The following is an 8,420-nucleotide window of genomic DNA, read 5'->3' as shown; positions in this document are numbered from 1 at the left end:
GGGATGATGATTAAATCACACTGGAGTACACACTGGGTAGGTCGATGCCTTGGTCTCTGTTAATGGCTTGCTTCTTTCTTTCGTTTTCAATAGTTTCTTCGAGTTTCCTCTTTTTTTCCACTTATTGAAGTTGGTATAGAGATCTTGATTTGTAGCCTAGAACATCAGTAGTACAGGGTGGTAGCGGGGAGGACAACAATAACATCAGTAGTACAGGGTGGTACCGAGGAGGACAACAATAACATCAGTAGTACAGGGTAGTACCGAGGAGGACAACAATAACATCAGTAGGACAGGGTAGTACCGAGGAGGACAACAATAACATCAGTAGGACAGGGTGGTACCGAGGAGGACAACAATAACATCAGTAGGACAGGGTGGTACCGAGGAGAACAACAATAACATCAGTAGGACAGGGTGGTACCGAGGACTACAATAACATCAGTAGTACATGGTGGTACCGAGGAGGACAACAATTACACCAGTACTACAGAATGGTAGAAGGACAACACTAACATCAGTAGTACAGGGTGGTACCGAGGAGGACAACAATAACATCAGTAGGACAGAGTGGTACCGAGGAGGACAACAATAACATCAGTACTACAGGGTGGTACCGAGGACAACACTAACATCAGTACTACAGGGTAGTACGAGGAGGACAACAATAACATCAGTACTACAGGGTGGTACCGAGGAGGACAACAATAACATCAGTAGGACAGGGTGGTACCGAGGAGGACAACAATAACACCAGCACTACAGGGTGGTACCGAGGAGGACAACAATAACATCAGTACTACAGGGTGGTACCGAGGAGGACAACAATAACATCAGTAGGACAGGGTGGTAGCGAGGATGACAACACTAACATCAGTAGAACAGGGTGGTACCGAGGAGGAAAACAATAACACCAGTACTACAGGGTGGTACCGAGGAGGACAACAATAACACCAGTACTACAGGGTGGTACCGAGGAGAACAACAATAACATCAGTAGGATAGGGTGGTACCAAGGAGGACAACACTAACATCAGTAGGACAGGGTGGTAGCGAGGACAGCACTAGCATCAGTAGTACAGGGTGGTACTAAGGAGGACAAGATTAACATCAGTACTACAGGGTGGTACCGAGGACGACAACAATAACATCAGTAGTACAGGGTGGTAGCGAGGACAACAATAACATCAGTAGTACAGGGTGGTACCGAGGAGGACAACAATAACATCAGTACTACTGGGTGGTACCGAGGAGGACAACAATAACACCAGTACTACAGGATGGTAGAAGGACAACAGTAACATCAGTAGTACATGGTGGTAGCGACGACAATATTAACATCAGTAGTACTGGGTGGTAGCGAGAAAGACAACACTAACACCAGTACTACAGGGTGGTACCGAGGAGGAAAACAATAACTTCAGTAGTACAGGTTGGTACCGAGGAGGACAAGAATAACATCAGTACTACAGGGTGGTAGCGAGGAGGACAACAATAACATCAGTAGGACAGGGTGGTAGCGAGGACAACACTAACATCAGTAGTACAGGGTGGTAGCGAGGACAACAATAACATCAGTAGTACATGGTGCTAGCGAGGAGGACAACAATAACACCAGTACTACATGGTTGTAGCGGATAGGACAACAATAACATCAGTACTACAGGGGGGGTACCGAGGAGGACAACAATAACATCAGTAGGACAAGGTGTTAGCGAGGACAACACTAACATCAGTAGTACAGGGTGGTACCGAGGAGAACAACAATTACATCAGTACTACAGGGTGGTACCGAGGAGGACAACAATAACATCAGTACTACAGGGTGGTACCGAGGAGGACAACAATAAACCCAGTACTACAGGGAGGTACCGAGGACAACAATAACATCAGTACTACAGGGTGGTACCGAGGAGAACAACAATAACATCAGTACTAGAGGATGGTACCGAGGAGGAAACAATAACACCAGTACTACAGGATGGTAGAAGGACAACAGTAACATCAGTAGTACATGGTGGTAGCGAGGACAATAATAACATCAGTAGTACATGGTGGTAGCGACGAGAAACACAATTACATCAGTAGTACATGGTGGTAGCGAGGACAACACTAACATCAGTAGTACAGGGTGGTACCGAGGAGGACAACAAAAACATCAATAGTACAGAGTGGTAGCGAGGAAGAAAACAATAACATCAGTAGTACAGGGTGGTACCGAGGAGGACAACAAAAACATCAATAGTACAGAGTGGTAGCGAGGAAGAAAACAATAACATCAGTAGTACAGGGTGGTACCGAGGAGGACAACAATAACATCAGTAGTACAGGATGGTAGAAGGACAACAGTAACATCAGTAGTACAGGATGGTAGCGAGGACAATAATAACATCAGTAGTACATGGTGGTTGCGAGGACAACAGTAACACCAGTACTACAGGATGGTACCGAGGAGGACGACAATAACATCAGTACTACAGGGTTGTAGCGGGGAGGACAACAATAACATCAGTACTACAGGGTGGTACCGAGGAGGACGACAATAACATCAGTAGGAAGAGGTGGTAGCGAGGACAACAATAACATCAGTAGTACAGGGTGGTACCGAGGAGGACAACAATAACATCAGTACTACAGGGTGGTACCGAGTCGGACAACAATAACATCAGTACTAGAGGATGGTACCGAGGAGGACAACAATAACACCAGTACTACAGGATGGTAGAAGGACAACAGTAACATCAGTAGTACATGGTGGTAGCGAGGACAATAATAACATCAGAAGTACATAGTGGTAGCGACGAGAAGCACAATAACATCAGTAGTACATGGTGGTTGCGAGGACAACAATAACATCAGTAGTACAGGGTGGTACCGAGGAGGACGACAATAACATCAGTAGGAAGAGGTGGTAGCGAGGACAACACTTACATCAGTAGTACATGGTGGTAGCGAGGACAACAATAACATCAATAGTACAGGATGGTACCGAGGAGGACAACAATAACATCAGTACTACAGAATGGTACCGAGGAGGACAACAATAACATCTGTACTACATGGTGGTACCGAGGAAGACAACAATAACATCAGTACTACAGAGTGGTAGCGAGGAAGACAACAATAACATCAGTACTACAGAATGGTGCCGAGGAGGACAACAATAACATCAGTACTACAGAGTGGTAGCGAGGAAGACAACAATAACATCAATACTACAGAGTGGTAGCGAGGAAGACAACAATAACATCAGTACTACAGGGTTGTACCGAGGAGGACAACAATAACATCAGTACTACGGAGTGGTAGCGAGGAAGACAACAATAACATCAGTACTACAGGGTGGTACCGAGGAGGACAACAATAACATCAGTACTACAGGGTGGTACCGAGGAGAACAACAATAACATCAGTACTACAGGATGGTAGCAGGACAACAATAACATCAATAGTACAGGGAGGTACCGAGGAGGACAACAATAACACCAGTTCTACAGGATGGTATCAAGGACAACAATAACATGAGTACTTCTCGGTGGTACCGAGGAGGACAACAATAACACCAGTACTACAGGGTGGTACCGAGGAGGACAACAATAACATCAATAGTACAGGGTGGTACCGAGGAGGGCAACAATAACACCAGTATTACAGGATGGTAGAAGGACAACAATAACACCAGTACTACAGGGTGGTATAAGGACAACAGTAACATCAGTACTACAGGATGATAGCGAGGAGGACAACAATAACATCAGTATTACAGGATGGTAGAAGGACAACAATAACACCAGTACTACAGGGTGGTATAAGGACAACAGTAACATCAGTACTACAGGGTGGTACCGAGGAGGACAACAATAACATCAGTATTACAGGATGGTAGAAGGACAACAATAACACCAGTACTACAGGGTGGTATAAGGACAACAGTAACATCAGTACTACAGGATGATAGCGAGGAGGACAACAATAACATCAGTATTACAGGATGGTAGAAGGACAACAATAACACCAGTACTACAGGGTGGTATAAGGACAACAGTAACATCAGTACTACAGGGTGGTACCGAGGAGGACAACAATAACATCAGTATTACAGGATGGTAGAAGGACAACAATAACACCAGTACTACAGGGTGGTATAAGGACAACAGTAACATCAGTACTACAGGATGATAGCGAGGACAACAGTAACACCAGTACTACAGGATGTTAGAAGGACAACAATAACACCAGTACTACAGGATGGTAGAAGGACAACAGTAACACCAGTACTACAGGATGCTAACAAGGACAACAGTAACACCAGTACTACAGGATGGTAGAAGGACAACAGTAACACCAGTACTACAGGATGGTAGAAGGACAACAGTAACATCAGTAGTACAGGGTGGTAGAAGGAAAACAGTAACATCAGTACTGCAGGGTGGTAGAAGGACAACAGTAACATCAGTAGTACAGGATGGTAGAAGGACAACAGTAACATCGGAATACAGGGTGGTAACGAGGACAACAATAACACCAGTACTACAGGATGGTAGAAGGACAATAATAACATCAATAGTACATGGTGGTTGCGAGGAGAAACAAAATAACATCAGTAGAACATGGTGTTAGCGAGAACAGCAATAACACCAGTACTACAGGATGGTAGAAGGACAACAGTAACACCAGTACTACTGGATGGTTACAAGGACAACAATAACACCAGTACTACAGGATGGTAGAAGGACAACAGTAACACAAATACTACAGGATAGTAACAAGGACAACAATAACACCAGTACTACAGGATGGTACCGAGGAGGACGACAATAACATCAGTACTACAGGGTTGTAGCGGGGAGGACAACAATAACATCAGTACTACAGGGTGGTACCGAGGAGGACGACAATAACATCAGTAGGAAGAGGTGGTAGCGAGGACAACAATAACATCAGTAGTACAGGGTGGTACCGAGGAGGACAACAATAACATCAGTACTACAGGGTGGTACCGAGTCGGACAACAATAACATCAGTACTAGAGGATGGTACCGAGGAGGACAACAATATCACCAGTACTACAGGATGGTAGAAGGACAACAGTAACATCAGTAGTACATGGTGGTAGCGAGGACAATAATAACATCAGAAGTACATAGTGGTAGCGACGAGAAGCACAATAACATCAGTAGTACATGGTGGTTGCGAGGACAACAATAACATCAGTAGTACAGGGTGGTACCGAGGAGGACGACAATAACATCAGTAGGAAGAGGTGGTAGCGAGGACAACACTTACATCAGTAGTACATGGTGGTAGCGAGGACAACAATAACATCAATAGTACAGGATGGTACCGAGGAGGACAACAATAACATCAGTACTACGGAATGGTACCGAGGAGGACAACAATAACATCAGTACTACATGGTGGTACCGAGGAAGACAACAATAACATCAGTACTACAGAGTGGTAGCGAGGAAGACAACAATAACATCAGTACTACAGAATGGTGCCGAGGAGGACAACAATAACATCAGTACTACAGAGTGGTAGCGAGGAAGACAACAATAACATCAATACTACAGAGTGGTAGCGAGGAAGACAACAATAACATCAGTACTACAGGGTGGTACCGAGGAGGACAACAATAACATCAGTACTACAGAGTGGTAGCGAGGAAGACAACAATAACATCAGTACTACAGGGTGGTACCGAGGAGGACAACAATAACATCAGTACTACAGGGTGGTACCGAGGAGAACAACAATAACATCAGTACTACAGGATGGTAGCAGGACAACAATAACATCAATAGTACAGGGAGGTACCGAGGAGGACAACAATAACACCAGTTCTACAGGATGGTATCAAGGACAACAATAACATGAGTACTTCTCGGTGGTACCGAGGAGGACAACAATAACACCAGTACTACAGGGTGGTACCGAGGAGGACAACAATAACATCAATAGTACAGGGTGGTACCGAGGAGGGCAACAATAACACCAGTATTACAGGATGGTAGAAGGACAACAATAACACCAGTACTACAGGGTGGTATAAGGACAACAGTAACATCAGTACTACAGGATGATAGCGAGGAGGACAACAATAACATCAGTATTACAGGATGGTAGAAGGACAACAATAACACCAGTACTACAGGGTGGTATAAGGACAACAGTAACATCAGTACTACAGGGTGGTACCGAGGAGGACAACAATAACATCAGTATTACAGGATGGTAGAAGGACAACAATAACACCAGTACTACAGGGTGGTATAAGGACAACAGTAACATCAGTACTACAGGATGATAGCGAGGAGGACAACAATAACATCAGTATTACAGGATGGTAGAAGGACAACAATAACACCAGTACTACAGGGTGGTATAAGGACAACAGTAACATCAGTACTACAGGGTGGTACCGAGGAGGACAACAATAACATCAGTATTACAGGATGGTAGAAGGACAACAATAACACCAGTACTACAGGGTGGTATAAGGACAACAGTAACATCAGTACTACAGGATGATAGCGAGGACAACAGTAACACCAGTACTACAGGATGTTAGAAGGACAACAATAACACCAGTACTACAGGATGGTAGAAGGACAACAGTAACACCAGTACTACAGGATGCTAACAAGGACAACAGTAACACCAGTACTACAGGATGGTAGAAGGACAACAGTAACACCAGTACTACAGGATGGTAGAAGGACAACAGTAACATCAGTAGTACAGGGTGGTAGAAGGAAAACAGTAACATCAGTACTGCAGGGTGGTAGAAGGACAACAGTAACATCAGTAGTACAGGATGGTAGAAGGACAACAGTAACATCAGTACTACAGGGTGGTAACGAGGACAACAATAACACCAGTACTACAGGATGGTAGAAGGACAATAATAACATCAATAGTACATGGTGGTTGCGAGGAGAAACAAAATAACATCAGTAGAACATGGTGTTAGCGAGAACAGCAATAACACCAGTACTACAGGATGGTAGAAGGACAACAGTAACACCAGTACTACTGGATGGTAACAAGGACAACAATAACACCAGTACTACAGGATGGTAGAAGGACAACAGTAACACAAATACTACAGGATAGTAACAAGGACAACAATAACACCAGTACTACAGGATGGTAGAAGGACAACAGAAACATCAGTAGTACAGGATGGTAGAAGGACAACAGTAGCAACAGTAGTACGGAATGGTAGAAGGACAACAGTAACATCAGTAGTACAGGATGTTAACGAGGACAATAATAACATCAGTAGTACATGGTTGTAGTGAGGAGAAACACAATAACATCAGTAGTACATGGTGGTAGCGAGGATAACAAAAATATCAGTAGTACAGGATGGTAGAAGGACAACAGAAACATCAGTACTACAGGGTGGTAGCGAGGACAATAATAACATCAGTAGTACATGGTGGTAGTGAGGAGAAACACAATAACATCAGTAGTACATGGTGGTAGCGAGGACAACAATAACATCAAAGCTACAGGATGGTAGCTAGGACAATAATAACATCAGTACTAGAGGATGGTAGCGAGAAGGACAACAGTAACATCAGTACTACAGGGTGGTAGCTAGGATAACAATAACATCAGTAGTACGGGGTGGTATCAAGGACAACAAAAACACCAGTACTACAAAATGGTAGCTAGGATAACAAAAACATCAGTAGTACAGGGTGGTAGCTCGGAGGACAACAATGACATCAGTACTACAGGGTGGTAGCAAGGAGTCAACAGTAACATCACTACTACAGGGTGGTAGCAAGGAGGACAACAATAACTACCGTAGTACTGGAGATTAGCGAGGACAATAGTAACATCTTTAGTAAAGGAAAAAGTCATTCTTTACTTCAGAGGTAATGCAATCCCGCATATCACACTTAAATGCTGGAAAAAATAGTCTCCTCTCCGCGACACGCTGCTGCAGTATTTGCCAAAGTAACGTCTTTTATTCACGTAACCAAGGCATCGATTAATGTGATCACAGTTGAGACTTCTATCTAAATGCGTATCACAGGTGAAATTTCATTGTGCACGAAATCTTTGAATAAACTATTCTGCCGTTTTCTGCAGGCAACTCGTGTTTGGGTAATGTTCTTTACCCATTAAACATGTGCGATATTGATGTCAACCCGTCTCTTAAGTTGCATATTGTGCGTGACTCCCGTCCATTCCCCGGGAAGTCCCGCCTCGTGTGTCTGCGTCATCTAGCTGGGCTTGTATAGCTGATATCGGGGACTGCAGGTTGGATTAGTTCATTAATTAGACAGAGGGACTTCATTGTGATGTACACAGAGCACCTGGGGAGTTGCAGCTCCGGGCGATGCCCAAAGGCTCTCGGTCGATAAGGATATGAAACTTTTATGTTGAAGGTTCGATCAGAA

Source organism: Haliotis rufescens, unplaced genomic scaffold (genome assembly GCF_023055435.1).
Source record: "Haliotis rufescens isolate VD_foot unplaced genomic scaffold, xgHalRufe1.0.p SCAF_15, whole genome shotgun sequence".
Lineage (NCBI taxonomy): Eukaryota > Metazoa > Mollusca > Gastropoda > Lepetellida > Haliotidae > Haliotis > Haliotis rufescens.
This window is presented reverse-complemented; position numbering follows the sequence as displayed.